Source organism: Heptranchias perlo, chromosome 5, assembly GCF_035084215.1.
Source record: "Heptranchias perlo isolate sHepPer1 chromosome 5, sHepPer1.hap1, whole genome shotgun sequence".
In the NCBI taxonomy this organism is placed as follows: domain Eukaryota; kingdom Metazoa; phylum Chordata; class Chondrichthyes; order Hexanchiformes; family Hexanchidae; genus Heptranchias; species Heptranchias perlo.
The window spans coordinates 73,160,870-73,183,749 of record NC_090329.1 but is presented as its reverse complement, the minus strand read 5'-3'; the positions used below and the strand labels follow the sequence as shown (position 1 = coordinate 73,183,749).

At 43.3% G+C, this 22,880-nt stretch overlaps 1 protein-coding gene across 4 annotated transcripts in view; it reads left to right on the top strand.

The window, feature by feature from the left end:
- The window catches only part of pkib (protein kinase (cAMP-dependent, catalytic) inhibitor beta), a 93,781-nt gene that overhangs the window by 48,841 nt on the left and 22,060 nt on the right, over positions 1-22,880 (top strand). The window contains exon 1 of one of the 4 annotated variants that reach the window (XM_067983810.1): positions 14,686-14,935. The exons of 2 other annotated variants lie outside the window; for them this stretch is intronic. The gene's annotated coding sequence lies outside the window, so the exon portion shown is untranslated. Of the gene's footprint in view, positions 1-14,685; positions 14,936-22,880 lie in introns of those variants that run through there. One more of the 4 variants, XM_067983808.1, reaches the window with a different exon arrangement.

Here is a 22,880-nt window from a genome sequence, read left to right as displayed (position 1 = left end):
CCCCGCCCCCAACCCACCCGTTCTTCGGGGTTAAAATCATGCCCTGTAAGTTAGAATAGTGAATTCAACCTCAAATTAGGCACAGCAAGCACAATAAAAAGAGGGAAAGAAAGATTGGATTAAGAGACAGAGATCAAAGAGACAGGAAGAAAATGTATTTAAATTTGTTTTAATGTCTAACAATAATTAATATCTGAAGGAATGAGACTCCACAGTTGTAAAAGTTAGTTTTCAGTGTCGGAGAGGTTGTTTGGCAGTAATTAAGACTTACCACGCAGTTAAAAGGGTACTTAGGCTGGAATGGACAAACCCTAACTTTCTGTGGTGAATTTAGTCCGTATCTATGAGGTAAACACAGGAACTTCACGCCATTCATGGCGAGCCAGATAGCGAGAAACAGTTTTCGCGGAGCTTTTGGAGGAGCAGTGCATCTCGAACAGCAACTTCCAGTTTTCCACATTTAACTGCGTACGTGCAGTCGCCAGGAGTTACTGCTGATTTGCACATGAATAACAGTGAGTGCTGTTAGACTCACCGTTATTTTACAGCAAAATCCGGCCCGATAACTTTAGGTACAATCTAGGTTAAGGCAGTTGCATGTGTTTTGAGCTAACCCATTAGTAACCCAGTAAATTCTTATCTCAAAGTTCACAGGAGGTGCTACTGCCAACATCTTCCCAGAAATGTGCACAGCATGGTTTTCAATTGATTCAATAAGCGGATTGGTATGAATCTGATTTTAAATAATATTTTGCAAATTGCTATTATTGATTTCAAAGAGTTTACTTCATACATAATATTTAGCATAGGTAATAATTCAGAATCTGTGTTGAAATTATCAGATGATTCGTAGGCTCTGATATTTACGGGGAGATTGCAGGGGAGTGCAGTAGCACGGGGAAAACCCAGGGACGCAGAGGTCCTGCCGGATTTAACGGCAGGACCTCATTATAATTTTTCTTCCAAATTGACAGGCTGGCCGACTGCCAGGCGGGAGAACCAGCGGCAGGGGGCCGCAGCCAAGGACTCTTGGGGAAGGTCTCCAGCAATCGGGAGGGAGGAGAGAGCAAGAGATCGGGGCTTGGGAGGTGGGGAGAGATCGGCGATTGCGGCAGGGGACCGAGAGAGGCCAGAATCAGCAAAGGAGAGGCCGAGGGCTTCCTTGAGGTTCCCGGGGAAGCACTCCTGCTCCTCCTGGCCCACAAGGAGTGCTGTAAAAGGCACTTACCTCCTGGGGATGGCAGCTGCCGCCTCCCATTCGCTGCCGGGTTTCCCGAGCCCTGGGAAACCAATGCGGCAACTGTTTAAATTTAAATCAGGCTCCCAATTGCACTGTTAATGATGTGTCCCACCTCTCCACAGCGGCACACTCGCACGACATGAAATCCGCCCATTGTGGGGGGGTCGGGGGGAGGGGGGTTAATATCGAGGCCATAGTGAGACAAAATACTATTCGGTTAACGTTAATCTTAAGGACAAGATTTATGTTTACATAACATAATACCATAGCTCATTCCAGCACCTTATTACAAAGCCAGTATAAAGAACATCTGTATTGTATATGTTTGCTTTTTCACGAGATATTCCCCTGGGTTACGTGCCACTGGCACTCCTGCAAGTGAGCCTTGCTTCCCCTACAAACCAGTATGCCTTTACCTTAGATCAGATCAGAGTACTTTCTAAATGGTGAAGAGGTCAAAACAGCAGATGTCCAAAGAAACTTAGGGGTTCATGTACATGGATCATTAAAATGTCATGGACAAATATGGAAAATAATCAAAAAGGCTAATGGAATGGTGGCCTTTATATCTAGAGGACTAGAAATCGAGGGGGTAGAAATTATGCTACAGCTATACAAAGCTCTGGTTAGACCACACCTGGAGTACTGTGTTCAGTTCTGGGCACCGCACCTTAGGAAGGATATATTGGCCTTGGAGGGAGTGCAACCTAGATTTACTAGAATGATACCTGGACTCCAAGGGTTAAATTATGAGGAGCGACTACACAAACTAGGGTTGGATTCCCTGGAATTTAGAAGATTAAGAGGTGATGCGATCAAAGTGTTCACGGTATTAAGGGGAACTGATAGGGTGGATAGAAAGAAACTATTTCCACTGGTTGGGGAGTCTAGGACTAGGGGATATAGCCTAAAAATTAGAGCCAGGACTTTCAGGAGTGAAGTTAGGAAACACTTCTACACACAAAGGGCGGTAGAAGTTTGGAACTTTCTTTCGCAAACGGCAGTTGATGCTAGCTCAATTGTTAATTTTAAATCTGAGGTTGATAGATCTTTGTTAACCAAAGGTATTCAGGGATATGGTATTATAAATGGAAAGCCACGTGGTGAAGGATAGAATACTAGAGCCTGGTCTTTAGTTGTTTCCAAGCTTTTATTCATAGAGATTCCCCTTACAACCATGCACCACATCCTAGATAAGCTCTCCTATGAAAAGGATAGAAAAGTGTCCTCAATTGATACCCACCACCCGAATACAATTAACATATGGGGCTAAGGCGGGGAGATGGAGTTAGGTCACAAATCAGCCTTACCGCATCCACCCAATCAAGCCCCTTCACAATCTTATATGTTTCAATAAGATCGCCACAGAACAGGTAAGCTTAAAATTATCAGGTCTAAACCAAGTTTTAACAGCATGGTAAGTCTTAATGACTGCCAAACAACTAAAAATTAACTTTTAAAAATGTGGAGTCTCATTACTCCATATTTTAATAGTTTTTGGGTTTTTTTTAATAATTTTTAATTTTTTTTAACTTTTCCCTTCTGTTTGTTTTTTTATTATAAAATTCAATTATTTCTTACCCTGTCTGTTTTGCTGTCTATAACAGTTTGGTCAATGATTATAATGTTGTACCTTTTAGCTTCCTGGTTTTCATGTTCCAAGCCTGCAGAGACAGTTAACGCAGCATGTCAAAAATGCTGCAATTTGAAAGGTCGAGGGGAGAGTGTAATCCTCTCGCTTCTCCCAGGGTCCAAGCTTCGCTTGAACAGGCACTGGGCTGTTCTCCACTTCCTAGCCATTGAAGTGCCCGAAGTAAGTTAGTGGGTTAGTATAAATCTATGGAGCGGCGAGTACTGTTGGTTTGCCACTCCGAGCAATTTCTGCCCTAACATTACCTACACATTTAGATTCAAGAGTTTCTGTCCCCTTGTGACAATACACCCCCAAACTAGGGAGAACCTAGGTTAAGCCAATTGCAAGCGTTTTGAGTCAACTAGGTAACCAGTTAGTAACCAGTTAAATCCTTATTGTTCGCAGTGATACAGGAGCCAACATCCCCTTTAGAAATGTACACAGATTAGCTTGGCTCTTGATAAACTTTTTAATACTTTATTTTCTAAATACTTTGGGTTCTGTCTGAAAAATTTCTGAAATATCCAAATTGCTATACTTTTCAGAAACAAAAATAGATAATACATGTTGTCGCCTCTCTTTCTCGCAATTCTCTGTTTGAATCTCTCCAATCAGGTTTCTGCTACTGGCACAGCATTAAAATGGTCCTAATCAAAGTCACAAATAGCATTCTCTGAGTGTGACTATAGTACAATGTCTCGCCTCACCCTCTTTGCTGCCTTTGACATGGTCGACCATACCATTCTCCTCCAACCCCTCTCCTCCGTTGTCCAGCTCAGTGGGGCTGTTCTCTCTTGGCTCCATTTTTACCTATATAATCATAGCAAGAACATCTCCAGCAATGGCTTCTTTTCCTGCCACTGCACTGTTACCTCTGGAGTCACCCAAAGATCTGTACTTGTCGTCCCTCTTCCTCATCTACATGCTGCTCCTTGGTGACATCATTCGCAAACATGAGATCAGCTTTCACGTGCACTCTAACCCAGCTCTTTTCTCAACCCCTCTGCTCCCTCTGTGTTGTCAGACTGCTCGTCCAACATCCAGTCTTGGATGAGCCTCAATTTCCTCCAACTAAACATTGGGAAAACTGAAGCCATTCTCTTCAGCCTCCACCACAAACTCCATGTCCTTCCCACCAATTCTATCCCCTGCCCCAGCCACTGTCTCTGTCTCAGACCGAACAAGATTGTTTGCAATCTCAGCATCTTATTTGACCCTGATTGAGATTCTTGCCTATATCCTCTCCATCACAAAGATTCCCGACTTCCACCTCTGTAATATCATCTGCTTCCGCCCCTACCTCAGTCCATCAACCGCTGAAACCTTCATCCATGCCGTTGTCATCTACAGACTCGATATTCCAATGCTCTCTTGGCTATTCTTCCATCCTCTACTTTCCACAATCTTCGGCTCATCCAAAATTGAGCTGCCCATATCCTATCCCACAACAAGTCCTGCTCACCCCTGTTCTTGCTGACCTACATTAGCTTTTGGTCCCCCAGTGCCTCAAATTTAAAATCCTTATTGTCATGTTTGAATTCCTTTTATAGCCTTCCCCTCCCTATCTTGGTAACCTCATCCAGTCCAACAACACCTGCCCCCCGAACTCTTCATTCCTCTGACTCCGGTCTCTTGTGCAACTCCCTCCCTTCACCCCACATTGTTGCCTGTGCCGTTAGCCACCCAGGCCCAATGCTCTGGCATTCCCTCGTTAAACCCATCTGTCTCTCCACCACCTTTGCGGCCACTATCATTGTCTGAAAAAGTGCTGCCTGATTTCACTCCTAAATGGTCTAGCTCTAATTTTAAGGTAATGCCCTCTTGTTCTAGACTCCCCCACCAGAGCAAATAGTTTCTTTGTATCTATCCTATCGAATCCCTTTATCATATTAAACATCTCGATTAGATTACCCCATTACCTTTTTGTCGCCATTTGATTGACCTCATCTTCTTTCCTACTTTTTCCATCTATGGTGATTACCCGCACTATGGCAGTTAAATTCGATAACCCCTGAATCCGGGCACGGAGGTCGAGGTGCGCGATTAACCTGCGCCCGGTCATTGAGATGCAGGCAGCACCTGAGATTCGTGTTGCCTGCTCACTCACAAGCAGCCAGGCCTAGCTGCGTTGTTCAGTGACTTCTCACCAGCAGGTGGGACCAGATATCGCGTCATTGGCCTGCACCTCTTAAAGGCAGTCTGCACCTCTTAAAGGCAGCCTGCACCTCATATTTGCAAAAAATAAGGTACGGTTCCGCACGGAGTCTGAATGGAGATCACACACGTAAAACACAGACGCCGGTCCCATCCTATATTTGCAAGCTGTTGAGTTATGTTGAAATATTGAATGAAGGTTGCGCACTACTAAATCCCACATCCTCTAATCTGCACACCAGACCAATTTGCCAATCTGAGTTTCTACCAGGCCTACGAGAGAGTGTGCATCAAGATTCTCTGATGATGCACTAGAGGCCTTGGTGCAAGAGGTGGACAGAAGGTAGGGGCATTCTATATCCGCAGGGGTTGGGGGGGCGTGCAAGAGGCCCTCCAGACATATGCTCGAGAGGCAGTAGGAGACGAAGTCAATGCCAGACACATAACACCACGAACATGGATGCAGTGCAGGAAGAAGTTCAATGCTTTGACACGAGTGGTCAAGGTGAGTGAGGTCAACTGTCAATTGGCGTGTCCTACCAACTGCACCACTAGCCGCATCCACTGCTCCACACTCTACAACCCCATCACCCACCTACCAACAAACTCTTTCAATCAGTACTCAACTCTTCCAATCAGATGCTTCCTCTTACCCTCATATATTACCATGTTGCAAGCCGCACACCCACAACTCACAGGTCACACACTGGCAGTTATTCAACCATGACAGGCACATCACCCAAACATCCTGCAGGACACTCACCGAGATATTTTCTTGCAGGAGAAGGTGGTGCATAACAGGAGGCAGCAAATGGCAGTGACATTTAGCCCCTCAAGCCTGTTCCTCCATTCAATGAGATCATGGTTGGTCTGTGACCTAACTCCATATACCCACCTTAGCCATATCCCTTAGTACCCTTGGTTAACAAAAATCTATCAATCTCAGATTTACAATTCACAATCGAGCTAGCATTAACTGCCGTTTGCAGAAGAACGTTCCAAACTTCTGCCACCCTTTGCATGTAGAAGTCTTTCCTAACTTCACTCCTGCAAGTCCCAGCTCTAAATTTTAGGCTATGTCCCCTAGTCCTAGTATTCATGTAATGGAGACCTCCAAAAACAGGTACAAAAGCATCAGCAGCCAGAAGCATTAATCCTGCATGGTCCCTTTAAATAACACTGGTGGGGGGTCCTCCAGGCTGTCAAGACATGTTCAGCTATTCGTGGTTGAGAAAGTGTGTTGGCTGGAGCGTTGAGTATCAAAACGGTATCTATCCCTTTAAATCAACGCTGCACACTGATCTAATGTATATTCTCCTTACTTTACATGGTACCAGCGTTCGTTATCTGCGCGTGTGTAATTGCCTTTACCAAGATGGCGTTCAGCGCACATCACGCTAGAAGCATGCAAGCGCATTCTGGATGCCATTTCGGGACCTTAGGAGGCTGCGTAGCACCTAAACATAAAACAGGCGCTTTGCGGCCGAATTTATAGCCCGTTGGGTTTTGGCCATACTCCCTAGGTTTCGCAATTGTAACATAACCTTGTCACCACTCTTCAGTATGTTTTACTATTTTTTTTATTCGTTCACGGGATGTGGGTGTCGCTGGCGAGGCCAGCATTTATTGCCCATCCTTAATTGCCCTTGAGAAGGTGGTGGTGAGCCGTCGTCTTGAACCGCTGCAGTCCGTGTGGTGAAGGTTCTCCCACAGTGCTGTTAGGAAGGGAGTTCCAGGATTTTGACCCAGCAATGATGAAGGAACGGCAATATATTTCCAAGTCGGGATGGTGTGTGACTTGGAGGGGAACGTGCAGGTGGTGTTGTTCCCATGTGCCTGCTGCTTTTGTCCTTTTAGGTGGTAGAGGTCGCGGGTTTGTGAGGTGCTGTCGAAGAAGCCTTGGCAAGTTGCTGCAGTGCATCCTGTGGATGGGACACACTGCAGCCAGGGTGCGCCGGTGGTGAAAGGAGTGAATGTTTAGGGTGGTGGATGGGGTGCCAATCAAGCGGGCTGCTTTGTCCTGGATGGTGTTGAGCGTCTCGAGTGTTGTTGGGGCTGCACTCATCCAGGCAAGTGGAGAGTATTCCATCACACTCCTTGTAGATGGTGGAAAGGCTTTGGAGAGTCAGGAGGTCAGTCACTCGCCACAGAATACCCAGCCTCTGACCTGCTCTTGTAGCCACATTATTTATATGGCTGGTCCAGTTAAGTTTCTGGTCAATGGTGACCCCCAGGATGTTGATGGTGGGGGATTCAGTGATGGTAATGCCATTGAATGTCAAGGGGAGGTGGTTAGATTCTCTCTTGTTGGAGATGGTCATTGCCTGGCACTTGTCTGGCACGAATGTTACTTGCCACTTATCAGCCCAAGCTTGGATGTTGTCCAGGTCTTGCTTCATGCGGGCTCGGACTGCTTCATTATTTGAGGGGTTGCGAATGGAACTGAACACTGTGCAATCATCAGCAAACATCCCCATTTCTGACCTTATGATGGAGGGAAGGTCATTGATGAAGCAGCTGAAGATGGTTGGGCCTAGGACACTGCCCTGAGGAACTCCTGCAGCAATGCCCTGGGGCTGAGATGATTGGCCTCCAACAACCACTAACATCTTCCTTTGTGCTAGGTATGACTCCAGCCACTGGAGAGTTTTCCCCCTGATTCCCATTGACTTCAATTTTACTAGGGCTCCTTGGTGCCACACTCAGTCAAATGCTGCCTTGATGTCAAGGGCAGTCACTCTCACCTCACCTCTGGAATTCAGCTCTTTTGTCCATGTTTGGACCAAGACTGTAATGAGGTCTGGAGCCGAGTGGTCCTGGCGGAACCCAAACTGAGCATCGGTGAGCAGGTTATTGGTGAGTAAGTGATACTTAATAACACTGTCGACGACACCTTCCATCACTTTGCTGATGATTGAGAGTAGACTGATGGGGCGGTAATTGGCCGGATTGGATTTGTCCTGTTTCTTGTGGACAGGACATACCTGGGCAATTTTCCACATTGTCGGGTAGATGCCAGTGTTGTATCTGTACTTGAACAGCTTGGCTAGAGGTGCAGCTAGTTCTGGAGCACAAGTCTTCAGCACGACAGCCGGGATGTTGTCGGGACCCATAGCCTTTGCTGTATCCAGTGCACTCAGCCGTTTCTTGTTATCATGTGGAGTGAATCGAATTGGCTGAAGACTGGCTTCTGTGATGGTGGGGATATCGGGAGGAGGCCGAGATGGATCATCCACTTGGCACTTCTGGCTGAAGATGGTTGCAAACACTTCAGCCTTATCTTTTGCACTCACGGATGGGGATGTTTGCAGAGCCTCCTCCTCCCTTTAGTTGTTTAATTGTCCACCACCATTCACGAATGGATGTGGCAGGACTGCAGAGCTTTGATCTGATCCGTTGGTTGTGGAATAGCTTAGCTTTGTCTATAGCATGTTGCTTCTGCTGTTTAGCATGCATGTAGTCCTGAGTTGTAGCTTCACCAGGTTGGCACCTCATTTTTCGGTACGGCTGGTGCTGCTCCTGGCATGCTCTTCTATTCTCCTCATTGAACCAGAGTTGATCCCCTGGCTTGTTGGTAATGGTAGAGTGAGGAATATGCCGGGCCATGCGGTTACAGATTGTGGTGGAATACAATTCTGCTGCTGCTGATGGCCCACAGCGCCTCATGGTTGCCCAGTTTTGAGCTGCTAGATCTGTTCTGAATCTATCCCATTTAGCCCGGTGATAGTGCCACACAACACGTTGGATGGTGTCCTCAGTGCGAAACGGGACTTCTTCTCCATGAGGACTGTGTGGTGGTCACTCCTACCAATACTGTCATGGACAGATGCATTTGCGACAGGTAGATTGGTGAGGACGAGGTCAGGTAAGTTTTTCGCTCGTGTTGGTTCGCTCACTATCTGCCGCAGTGCCCCGTCTGACAGCTATGTCCTTCAGTGCTCGGTCAGTAGTGGTGCTACCAAGCCACTCTTGGTGGTGGTCATTGAAGTCCCCCACCCAGAGTACATTCTGTGCCCTTGCTACCCTCAGTGCTTCCTCCAAGTGGTGTTCAATATGGAGGAGGACTGATTCATCAGCTGAGGGAGGGCATTAGGTAGTAATCAGCAGGAGGTTTCCTTGCCCATGTTTGACCTGATGCCATGAAATTTCATGGGGTCCAGAGTCAATGTTGAGGACTCCCGGGGGGTACTCCCTCCTGACTGTATATCACTGTACCACCACCTCTGGTGGATCTGTCCTACCGGTGGGACAGGACATACCCAGGTATGGTGATGGTAGAGTCTGGGATGTTGGTTGAAAGGTATGATTCTGTGAGTATGGCCATGTCAGGCTGTTGCTTGACTAGTCTGTGGGACAGTTCTCCAATTTTGGCACAAGTTCCCAGATGTTTGTGAGGAGGACTTTGCAGGGTTGATTGGGCTTGGTTTGCTTTTCTCGTGTTCGGTGCCTAGTGGTCCAATACCGGGTGGTCCATCCGGTTTTATGCTTATTATGACTTCTTTTAGTGAGATTTTACAACTGAGTGGCTTGCTAGGCCATTTCAGAGGGCAATTAAGAATCAACCACATTGCTGTGGGTCTGGAGTCACATATAGGCCAGACCGGGTAAGGACGGCAGTTTTCCTTCCCTGAAGGACATTAGTGAACCAGATGGGTTTTTACGACAATCCGGTAGTTTCATGGCCACCATTACTGATACTAGTATTTTAATTCCAGATTTTTTATTTAATTAATTGAATTTTTAATTAACTGAATTTAAACTCCCTAGCTGCCGTGGCGGGATTTGAAGTCATGACTTCGGATTATTAGTCCAGGCTTCTGGATTACTAGTCTAGTAACATAACCACTATGCTACTGTAGCTAAACTAGCAGAGCTCAGAATAACTCTGGGTCAACTTGATTGGTGCTATAGTAGAAGCTTCGTAACTGGAAGACCCTTATTGAAGGAAAATGTTTCTTTTTACTCAATCCTTTTATTAAGCAAATGCTTTACATAGAATGTACAGCACAGAAACAGGTCACTTGGCTCAACAGGTCTATGCCGGTGTTTATGCTCCACGTGAGCCTCCTCCCACCTTTCTTCATCTAATCCTATCAACATTTCCTTCTATTCCCTTCTCCCTCATGTGTTTATCTCGCTTCCCCTTAAATGCATCTATTCTGGTCGCCTCAACTACTCCTTGTGGTAGTGAGTTCCACATTGTTACCACCCCACGGGTGAAGAAGTCTCTCTTGAATTCCCTATAGGAATTGTTAGTGACTATCTTATATTTATGGCCCCTAGTTCTGATCCCCCTGCAAGTGGAAACATCTTCTCTACGTCTACCCTATCAAACCTTTTCATAATCGTAAAGACCTCAATCAGGTCACCCCACAGTTTTCTCTTTTCTAGAGAAAAGTGCCCCAGCCTATTCAATCATTCCTGATGGATACAACCTCTCAGTTCTGATATCACCCTAGTAAATCTTTTTTGCACTTTCTCCAATCCTTTTCGTAATATGGAGACCAGAACTGTTCACAGTACTCCAAGGGTCCAGTGGTCTATCCAAGGCTCTATACAAGTTCTCTGCTTTTCAATTCTATCCCTCTAGAAATGAACCCCAGTGCTTGGTTTGCTTTTTTAATGGTCTTCTTAACCTGCGTCGCTACTTTTAGTGACTTGTGCATCAGCACCCCATAATCCCTCTGCTCCTCTACCCCATTTAAATTCTTATTTTCCAAGGAGTATGTGGCCTCCTTAATAATCCCACCAAAATGTACCACTTCACACTTACCTATATTAAGACCATAAGAGATGAGATTAGGCCATTCGGCCCTTCAGCCTGCTCCGCCATTTAATGAGATCATGGCTGATCTGATTTTTACCACAACTCCACTTTCCCACCTTTTCCCTGTATCCTTTGTTGCCCTTGCTGATCAAAAATTTGTCTAACTCAGCCTTGAATGTATTCAATGACTCAGCATCCACAGCTTTTTGGGGTAAAGAATTCCAAAGATTCACAACCCTCTGGGAGAAGAAATTCCTCCTCATTTCCATCTTAAATGGGCAACCCCTTATTCTGAAACTATGCCCCCTAGTTTTAGATTCCCCCATGAGGGGTAACATCCTCTCAGTATCTACCCTATCGAGTCCCCTCAGAATCTTGTATGTTTCAATAAGATCTCCTCTCATTCTTCTAAACTCCAATGAGTATAGACCCAACTTGTTCAATCTTTCCTCGTAAGACAACCCTTCCATACCCGGAATCAACCTAGTGAACCTTCTCTGAACTGCCTCCAATGCAAGCATGTCCTTCCTTTAAATAAGGGCACCAGAACTGTACGCAGTACTCCAGTGGTCTCACCAGCACCCTGTACAGTTGTAGCATGACTTCCCTGCTTTTATACTCCATCCTCCGAGAAATAAAGGCCAATATTCTGTTTGCCTTCCGGATTACCTGCTGTACCTGTATGTTGACTTTTTGTGTTTCATGTACGAGGACACCCAGATCCCTCTGTAACCCAGAATTTTGTAGTATTCCTCCAAAATAATATTTTGCTTTTTTATTTTTCCTCCTAAAGTGGATGACTTCACATTTTCCCACGTTATATTCCATCTGCCAAATATTTGCCCATTCGCTTAACCTGTCAATATCCCTTTGCAGACACTTTTGTGTCCTCATCACAACTTGCTTTTCCACCTATCTTTGTATCATCCGCAAATTTGGCCACAAGACACTCTGTTCCTTCATCCAAGTAATTGATATATATTGTAAATAGTTGAGGCCCCAGCACTGATCCCTGCGGCACCCCACTAGTTACAGATTGCCATTTTGAAAATGATCCTTTTATCCTGCCTCTTTGTTTTCGGTTAGTTAGCCAATCCTCTTTCCATGCCAATATATTATCCCCAACACCATGAGCTCTTATCTTGTGCAGTAATCTTTAATGTGGCACCTTATCGAATGCCTTTTGGAAATCCGAATATACTGCATCCATTGATTCCCCTTTATCCACCCTGCCCATTACTTCCTCAAAGAACTCTAATAAATTTGTCAGACATGATTTCCCTTTCATAAAACCATGTTGACTCGCCTTGATTGTATTATGAGTCTCCAAATGTCCTGCTACTACTTCCTTAATAATGGATTCTAGCATTTTCCCAATGACAGATGTAAGACTAACTGGTCTATAGTTACCTGTTTTCTGACTCACTCCCTTCTTGAATAGGGATGTTACGTTTACGGTTTTCCAATCCGCTGGGACCTTTCCAGAATCTAGTGAATTCTGGAAGATTACAACCAATGCATCCACTATCTCTGTAGACACTTCCTTTAAGACCCTTGGATGAAAGCCATCAGGTCCAGGGGACTTGTCAGCCTTTAGACCCATTATTTTACCTAGTACTTTTTCTCTGGTGATAGTGATTGTTTTTAGTTCCTCCCTCCCCTTTGCCCCTTGATTATCTACTATTATTGGCATGTTATTAGTGTCTTCTACAGTGAAGACAGATACAAAATATCTGTTCAATTCCTGTGCCATTTCCTTGTTTTCCATTATTATTTCCCCAGTCTCATCCTCTAAGGGACCAATGTTTACTTCAGCTACCCTCTTCCTTTTTATATATTGAAATTCATTTGCCAATTACACGCCCATTCTGCAAGTTTATTAATGTCTTAATAAATGCTGTAAAGTATATTGGGAATGCAATAGTGCCTCAGTAAATGCTCTCTGCAAATGAGCTTTTGTATTAACAGCCTGGCTATTTAACAGCCATGTAATATATTGCCACATATAGTTAAAAGCAGATTCAAAATTTGGATGTAAAACTGGGAGCAAATGTATTGATGGAAACGTTTTCACGCTCTGATAGCAGAGTGCCTTTTATTTAATATCAGGCACAGCTTATCTAAATGGAGAATTACATGCTCAAATAATAGATATCCAGGAGGAATTACCACGTAATAATCTAATGAAAGAATAAATTGCAATAATAAAGCTCAAGCAGTTTATAACTGTCATCTTGGTTTTCTATCTTGAAAGCGTTAAATCATTTTATGAGTATTTTATCTTGTAGCAAATACTATTTGGTTGTATGGAGTGATTTTGCTCAGTTTTAAGTCCTGTTTTATAATGACTATGAATGCCCTCTGTCAATGATAGAGTGACTTTCACACTGGAGGACAAATAATTATAACATCGTTGCTGAAGTTAAAAGTAGTTGACAACTGGCTGATCAGGAAATACTGTAGCCAACGTATTTTACAGTCCTTCAATCATCCTATAGAGTGCATATGTCACCATCTCTTGACTTAGAGAAGATAAATCACTGGATGGTGCTGGACAGTGAATTATGTCAATGATGATACAACTGTTTTATTTTCATACACCAACAGTCCTTGATAATTCTATTTATTTAACAAAGTATTTTTTGAAGTAAGTTAATATTATTTCTTGTTAGTTTGTCATGGAGTGGTACATATGAGGAGGACATGTGATGCATTGCTGCATGTTTTACAGCATCAGATGGAGGTTGGCGTTTGATTGGAGAAGAGGTTCGAAATCATGAGGGAAGTCAGTGGGTGAATGTTTTAAAAGAAGAGTTTGGATTCTGATTAGGGACATAGGAAAAGGAGTAGGCGCTTTAGCCCCTCGAGCCTGTTCCGCCATTCAATGAGATCATGGCTGATCTGTGACCTAACTCCACATACCTGCCTTAGCCCCATATCTCTTAACACCTTTGGTTAACAAAAATCTATCCATCTCAGATTTAAAATTAACAATTAAGCTAGCATCAAATGCCATTTACGGAAGAGAGTTCCAAACTTTTATCACCCTTTGCGTGTAGAAGTGTTTGCTAACTTCACTCCTGAAAGTCCTGGCTCTAATTTTTAGGTTATGTCCCCTAGTCCTAGACTCCCCAACCAGCGGAAATAGTTTCTCTCTATCTACCCTATCAGTTCCCTTAATATCTTGAAATCTTCGATCAAATCACCCCTTAATCTTCTAAATTCCAGGGAATACATCACTAGTTTGTGTAATCTCTCCTCGTAACTTAACCCTTGGAGTCCAGGTATCATTCTAGTAAATCTACGCTGCACTCCCTCAAAGGCCAATATATCCTTCCTAAGGTGCGGTGCCCAGAACTGAACACAGTACTCTAGGTGTGGTCTAACCAGGGCTTTGTATAGCTAAAGCATAACTTTTTTTGTATTCTAGTCCTCTCGATATCAAGGCCAGCATTCCATTAGCCTTTTTGATTATTTTCTGTACCTGTCCATGACGCTTTAATGATCTATGTACATGAGCCCCTAAGTCTCTTTGGACTTCCGCTGCTTCAAGCTTTTCACCATTTAGAAAGTACTCTGATCTATCCTTTTTAGTTCCAAAGTGGATGACCTCACACTTCCCTACATTGGAATCCATTTGATTACAGAAACTTTTTAATTTTTTTCTGATTGACAACATTTTTATGGGTTGAATTAATTATTTGCTAAGAAGGAATCCAGAATGCATAATCTGATTGTGTTTGTTTGCAGCTTGCACAAAGCATTTGTTGTTTGCATGATGTTAACATAAAAATGTTCCATCAGTAATTATAGGGTTAAAATAACTTTTATTCATTGTTAGATTTTAGTTAATGAGAAACCTAGGTGAAGGGCTAAGGCCCATTGTACAGGATACCACCAGGGCTAAAAACTATAGGAGAGAAAATGGCATAAATCAAGAAGTAATGGTCGGTTGACAGAAAGTTTGAGTTTTAAATGCCTACAGATTGTAGGAGGGAGGAATGACTAAAGGAAATAAAGAAGAATTAGAGGTGTCTATCAATGTTTTCTTTTCATAACTACATTGAGTTCATCTGGAGTTGCTGTACGTACTCATCTACTTCCGTGTGTTAGCTGGAGGTCATCGATAAGAAATGTCATGGTCAGTTTTGATTTGCTTTTAGATATTTTTGTTTTAGCTGTCATTAAGAAAATTATTTATGTTCTCGTCTTGTTGCTTGTGAGAAGCACAAACTATCAAATGTAAGTCAGAATTGGAGAGGATACAGTTATTAAATGGATGTAAGCAGTGAGAGTAAAATGCATTCACAACAAATTGATTTTTTTGAAATGCAACTAGGTGTGATATAAGGACCATTAATCAAACATATCCCTCAGAATGTCCAAACATTCACATCAAAGAGGAAAGGCTATTACACATCCTAACGTTATTGAATGGTGCTTGTATTAAAGTCATATAATTCTAAAGTATAATATCCTCAGACAGAGACAGTAATAAAACTAAATCCCTGTGCCATCGTGTCCTGTTCCTTATAAAAAGGTTCTCAGTGTAAAGTTTAGCAGCTGTCAACACAACTCACCATGTATAAAACTGTACTTCAGACTCCAAGGCAACCAACCATTATTCAAAAGTAACATTGAATTACTTTGATATTCGATGCCTCCAGAAATCCACTAAATGGGCATCTAAGTGAAAGTGCTTCAATTGTTAGCTATGCTTTAACACAGTGTAATGAATGTGCATATTAAACAAGTGAACAATCCTCCTTTTTAGAAATCAATGCGAAGTGTCTTAAATTAAAGCTCGAGGCTCTTCATTTGTTCAACCTAAGTATTGGAAGTAAGTAATTCAAACAATGTAGAATAATGCATAAGGTAGAGGATCTCTCCTGTATCACTGTATACAGCAACAGCTATTAAATCCAATCCATTAATTAAGTCCAGCATTCTTGATGATATAGGTCTCTGCATGATGCAAATTAATATTATTGCTAGAAAGTGCTTTTCTCAGACCTGAAAAAAAAATTTCTAGAGTATCTTTGTTCTATCACTATCATCTTCATCAGACTTATTGAAATAGTAATGAAAGACAAGGTACATACAATAAAAGATGATTCAAGTAAAAGAGAATTCAAGGGCTGTCAAGGTTAATACAAGCATGCAGTCCTATAGTATTAATAATATATGACAGAGAATGTGAGATATTTAAATTTCGCTAGGAAAATGGAAATTAGGAAATCAATACGTTCAGCTCATCTAACAGAGTATAAATATTTGAGAATGTATAGAATGAACTTTGGCCAACATTGACACTTGTTCTGAAACTCATGTCAGTCTTTATATATTCCAGATAAAGTACATTCATCTGTGCAACTATATTTTGACTGAGGCATGGCTGAATCAGTTGGCCCTCCCCCCCCACCCCCCCCTTTATTTGTTAACTTTTATTGACTCAATGCTGACAGTCAGTTTGAAACAAAAGATATCTGAATCAATGGGACAATTTTCTTAGATCTATTTGGAGCTTTATTACTGCTCCTTTAAGATGTGATGATCATTCTTTTGTAAACATGCCACTTTTTCTAATTCAAAGCATGCACTGGTAATCATATTCAAGGAATTAAATAGGACTTTGGATACTTATTTCATGAAAATAACCTTTGGTCTAAAATAATCAGCATCTCCAATTTTCACTTCTTTATAAACAAATTTCAATTTATGTCTTAGCTCAACGACACTTTCCCAGAATTTACCATACCTCTCCTTGATTAAAAGTTAAAACAGAAGGGCATCAAATGTCTGGTTCCAGATACAATTCATCTGCTTTGAAACAGGACTCTAATCAGAACTTCTGGTTTCCTAAAGCTGAAGTCCTGGTTTGTCAGAAATCTTGAAGTTCTACTTTAGCAAAAGTCCAAAATCTGTATTTTACTAATAGATTCACAGATACCTCAGGCATTTCTACTATTATTACGTGTTAAGCGGCTAGTTTGATGCAAAAAAAAGCCATATGTGTAGCTTTCCCTCAAATATAATGCTTGTGCCTTGGGAGCATTAAAGGCATTATATAAATGCAAGTTGTTGTTGTTTTTAAGATATAACTTTCAATATATTTATTTTCTTAAACTTCTGTTAAAGTAGAATAAATGTCTAATTCACAAGGAACATGAAAAGATAGAATTTGGCACAAAATTTAAAGAAATGCTGGGAGGTTTTCCAAACAAACTTCAAAATCATTCACAGTGATTGATGAACAAATAGTAGATTTGCACTAGGACTATAATTGAGGAATGGGGGAAGGGGGAAGAGAGAGAGAGAGAGGGAGTGGGAGTGGGGGAAAGAGTCCAATACCAGGTTTGTGCCAAAGAAGCACACCCCTTTGATTCTGGAGTATGAAGTATGTTAACCAAAGCAAGTAAAAACTAAAGTGAGAAAAAGGGTTATAAGAGAGCTATAAAGTTTGGATTAAAAATTTAATAGGGCTAGTCACATGCTGGTGTGTTTATGGGTCTAATCATATGGTAATTCATAATAATGTTTATATATATTTGTTTATTAAGTTCAGGTTAGTAGGGAAAGGTGCAATAAACTTGAATTAGTATTTTAAACAGGTTTAAAATAGGATAAATTTCCATACATAGAAATGAGCAAGAAACTGATGTTATGTGATTTTATGACCATCAGTTTAAAACATAAACTAGCATATTTATGTCTAATTAAAACATGACAGTCAGAGGGTTAATTGCTGGCCAGTTCATGTTCTAGCGGAGCAGATTGCCTGTCCATTGTAAAACTCGCCATTAAAATCAACAGGATGAAAATCAGGATGAGTTCTACAGCGGGCGAAAATCCGCTCTACTCCGCAGATTACCGCTCAGGTGATGAAGGTGAAAATTACACTCATTTTGCTCTTCCCCCTCGCTGCCACCACTGATATTTTCTCCCTCTTTTCCTCAAAGTCTTCATTACTGCTTTGGTACATTTTCACAGACACAAGCTGCCATCCAGTACTTCCCCTCAGCGGCCTTTTTTCATGTATGAGCCATGACAATGAATGTTGGCAGACTGTTCAACCATGGAGGGAACACAGTGGAACCTGAATCTGTCCGCGTTCATCATCTACACATACACTTTCCAACAAGGCTCACTAATAATCAGAAACAAGAACCCTGGCTGATTTCCCCGCCCCCCCCCTTTCTAGCCCAGGCCATTGTACCACCTCTACCACCACCCAGGTTGAGATCAGCTGACTCAGCACAGAACAAGGATTGTACCTGGGATCTGCTGTTCAGTGAGCTCAGTTCCACACTATAAAGTGCATTCCCCTGCTGGAGGAACTTGATGTATATTTGATCACAAATCCTTTGTGTACTTTTTTTTAATCTGAGAAAAATTGATATTAGTGGGGGCCTCTTGGGATTGAGATGCCCCTGTACCTCCTTGTGTTGAGTCGTGAGATGAAAAAAAATAATGCAGAATATTAAAATGCACAAGGAGAACTAAAATGTTTTTATTTACAGTACTCCTATTTAGAAACTAGCAAATTCTAGTCCACAATGAATTATGCATTTCCTGCAGAAATGCTACTGCAGTTCTAGAAAAGTTAAAATGATGTGGCCTGTTAGGTCAATGTATGACCTAAAAGAACTAAATGGACATCTGCCAGTTCCAGGCTTTAAGCATTTTCATTTCTGTTTAACCAGGCTTTTTCTTTTGTACAAACATTAACATCCATTAATGGTATTAAACTATCATGCCACCACCATGATAAAATATTTATAAGCAAAGCCAGTACAAAAATAACAATTATACAGTATTCTTTAAATACAACTTAAATGTGTCTCAATGTATTTGAAAAGCTTTGTTAATTATATACAGAAAAGGTGACCAGGAATCTGCTACAAGACTGCAAGACACTCTCATATTGTCTGCTCCCTGTCCTCTGTTTATGACCAGGACATGTCTCTCCTAATCTTTGCCATACACATGTAATCTGAATTTCCTCTGTGTCCATTCATGTGCGCATTTTGGCTGCTACTCTGTAGCCAAGTCCCTTTTTTGTCTTCTCTTGGTCCTTCTCTTTCCCTCTGGTCATGCAATGATGTCACTTTTTTCATTTCTCCCCTCTCTAATACTTTACCTCCCCAATACCTACACCAGTCTATCATTATTCCTCTGCCTTCCTGCATTCCTGCCACTGTTCTAGGCTTGAATCCTATTTAGATAAGCCCACAGCTACCCTCTGTGCCTCTCTCGGCATTCTCCAAAGGACCCATCGAGGCACCCATTGCTGCCTCCTTTTTCAAATAAAACAGTTGGACTATAACCTGGTGTTGTAAGATTCCTTACATTCCTTACTGCTCCAACTGCCTTATCCTCCTTGCTTGTTGACCTTCACACCCAGTACACTTGCTGAAGGCTAATTTTGCCAACCTCCGTCCCATTCAGCTCACCCCATCTACCACTGCCTCCTCAGATGTTGCAGGAGATCAACAATCACTGCCCTTCCCTGCAATTAACCTCCAGACAGACCGTTCACTTCGTGAACAAGATCCTTGCCATCCAAAACCTTAGTGTGGATGATTGTATTGACATCATGGAGTAAATTTTAACCTCAAGAACGGGTGGGTTGGGGGCTGGTGGGAAGGTAAAAATTGTAAAAAAAAAATAAAACCTGACCCCAACCTGCAGGTCAAGGGGCGGGCGACCAACCCGCTGTCAGGAGGCGGGTCGGTCAGTGAAAGCTTTTAAGGAGGCTGTAGATCTCCATTTTGACAGCTTTTTTGTTTTTAACTCCTGGGGACTGGAATTCCTGGGCCTTCTGCTTCACGCCACGTGAGAGGAGGCGAGACGGACCAGGTCAGCAGATAAGTGCCTTTATTGCACTGCTTGTGGGCCAGGAGGAGCAAGGGTGTTTCCCCTAGGCCCAACAAGCCTATCTACCGCAACCCTACAAACGCGATCAACTCCGACTCCCCCCTCCCCCCACGATCTCTGACCCCGCCCCCCCACGATCTCTAACCCCCTCCCCCCACGATCTCTGACCCCGCCCCCCCACGATCTCTGACCCCCCCCCCCCCCCCATACCCATGACCCCAATGACTCCCCCAACCCCCCCGATGACCGACTCCGGCCCCCCCCCAATCTACAATTTACCTGCTGGCATCCACTCAATGGCTGTTCAACTGTCCAACTGACGGCTGGCCTGTCGAGCAGGAACACTACAAAAAAAAGAAAGACATCCTTATGTCAAAATTGCAAGGACGTCCGGGAAGCCCATTCTTCCGGGTTTCCCATCAGGAATTCCCCCCCGCCCTCCTCCCGACTCCTGGTTATAATTTACCCCCATAGCTTTGTTGAAAACTTGGCTTATGGGTGGCAGCACCTTGCCTCTTACTGAAGCCTCCATGCCGGTATTTACTTTCCACCACCTACCCTGCCTGAACTGCTATGGTGATGTTGTGGCTGTTATCACTAACTTACACTTTGGTCTCTCCTCTTACTCATCTGGTAACTTACACTTTGGTCTCTCCTCTTACTCATCTGGTAACTTCCTTTCCTTTAAGCACCTAACATTGTTCCACTCCTTTCATCTCTCCTTTAAAATCCTTGTTCTCTATCCCCTCCCCAAGCCTTACCCCAAGTTTATCACCAATATATGTTCCCTCATTTCCTCAGTGAATTCAATCTCCATTTCAACTCACCTTGCTCTCTCTCCTCTGATTCCACTGCCCTCCTGTCCTCCCATAACCTTGACCTCCATATAAACTCTCCTGCCCATTTTCACGGTCAGCCTCTCAGCCTTGACACCTCCATGTCCTCTCTAAACTCATGGGGGGTGATTTTAATCCCCAAGAACAGTTGGGTTGGGGGTGGGTGGGAGTTGAAAATAGTTTTTTTAGGTCGCAACTGCAAAATTTTTGGACTTTGCATTCCCAGCGGGTAGCCTGTACTTTTACGTGCCGACGTTAAACCCGGAAATAAAGCCAGGTTGCGGTCGCGACCCAAAAGACAACTATTTTCAACTCCCACCTGCCCCCAACAGGTCTGTTCTTGGGATTAAAATCACCCCGATGATCTCTACCACAGGCAAGGCTATCTCTGACCACTTCCTTGTGTCCCACACCAGCCACATCTTACTACCCTCTTCCAACCCCACTTCCTTCTGTGTTCACCCCTGGAATGAACTCTCCCCAAGTCACTTTTACAACTACACTTTTAAACACACAACTGTCCAACTTTTGGCCCTACATTCACCTCAAGACTTCTGCAGTAGTCTATTTTCTCAACCACTCCCTCTCCTCCAGCTTTGATGCTCTTATCCCCAGTAAAACCCTTACTTTTTCCATTCTGGCCATTCCATTGGTATAGCCTCCATCTTCGATCCTTCAAGTCCATGGGGTACAGACTCGAGCATATCTGGTGCATAACTAGTTTAGCCATCCATCATGAGATCTGGGTGGACCATATGAAGCACTATCGGGTCCTGCTTTCCTCTGCCAAGATCGCTCACTACTCCAGGATCATCCTGGAAAGCAAAGATAATGCCCAGCTTCTTTTCACCACTGCAAACCATCTCCTTAAACCCCCCTCCCTTACCCTCTCATGTCCAACAACAATGCGGGGAGCTCGTAGACTTCTTTATTACTAAGATTCAAACCATCAGTTCAGCTGCCTCTGCTGCATTATCCCTATTTTTGCCCATCAAGCTAAATCTCCCACAAGGCTACCCACTGCCCTAGCCCTAAACTCAAGTATGTCTCTAGTTCCTCTCCTATCTCCCCACCATGTCTTCTCCAAGCTCATCTTGTCCATGAGATCCACCTCCTGCTCACTTGAACCCAGTCCCACTAAACTGTTGACCATCATATTTCCCTTCCTGGTCCCCATGCTAGCTAACATTGTTAGTGATTCCCTCTCCTCGGGTAGTGTCTCCTTGCAAACTATTGACCCATCTCCAACCTCCCTTTTCTCTCCAAACTCCTTGGGCGTGTTGTTGCCTCCCATAACTCCACTTTGAATCTGTCTAATCAAGTTTCCACCCTCGCCATGGCACTGAAATGGTCCTAATCAAACTCACAAATGACATATTGTGTACATCTCCGACAATGGCTTCTCTGCCCATCTATCCTTGCTCCCCTCCTCTTCCTCACCTACATGCTGCCCCTTGGCTCATCTGAAGACACTGGGTCAGCTTCTACATTTATGCCGACAACAACCAGCTCTACCTCTCCACATCCTAAAGTGTCTCCCAGCCAGTGAAGTACTTTTGAATTGATCCTGCAAATGAGCTAATGACCAGATAATCTGTTTTAGTGTTATTTGTTGAGAGATAAATGTTGGCCTGGATACCAGAAGAACTCCCCTGCTAATCTTCAATTAACGCCATGGGATCTTTCACATCCACCAGAAAGGGCAGACAGCACCTCAGTTTAACATTTCATCTGAAAGATGGATGTGATATTAAACAGAGTTAATCTAAGTGCCATTGCAGTAGAATGGCCAGCTTTGTTCTGCTGGCAACCCCCACCTACTGGTAACTGAGTTCAAACTACTGACTCATTTCACTTGGGACCCTTACAGTTATCAGACAGAGAGGATTTTGGCCTATAAATTTGCATTGTATTTGTACCAAGCTGTCGGAGGTAAAGGAACAGTATGATGGATTTTCCAATTCCAGCTTTTCTAAAGTTGAACACTGCACAGTAGGCTTTACGCCTAGACCAACTCCATTGGATCTACTGGGGTCAGCCTAACAATATTTGTGGTGTGTTTTTGGCTGAATTGGGCCTTCCTTTCAGTGCTCGCTTAATGGGAGTTGGGATTTCCGGCGCTGCTGCAACTCTTAGAGCAGCAGCCATTTGCGGGATCAATTCAAAAGTACTTCACTGGCTGGGAGTCACTTTAGAATATGGAGAGGTAGAGCTGGTTGTTGTCGGCATAAATGTAGAAGCTGACCCAATGTCTTCAGATGAGCCAAGGGGCAGCATGTAGGTGAGGAAGAGGAGGGGACCAAGGATAGATGGGCAGAGAAGCCATTGTCGGAGATGAACACGATATGTCATTTGTGAGTTTGATTAGGACCA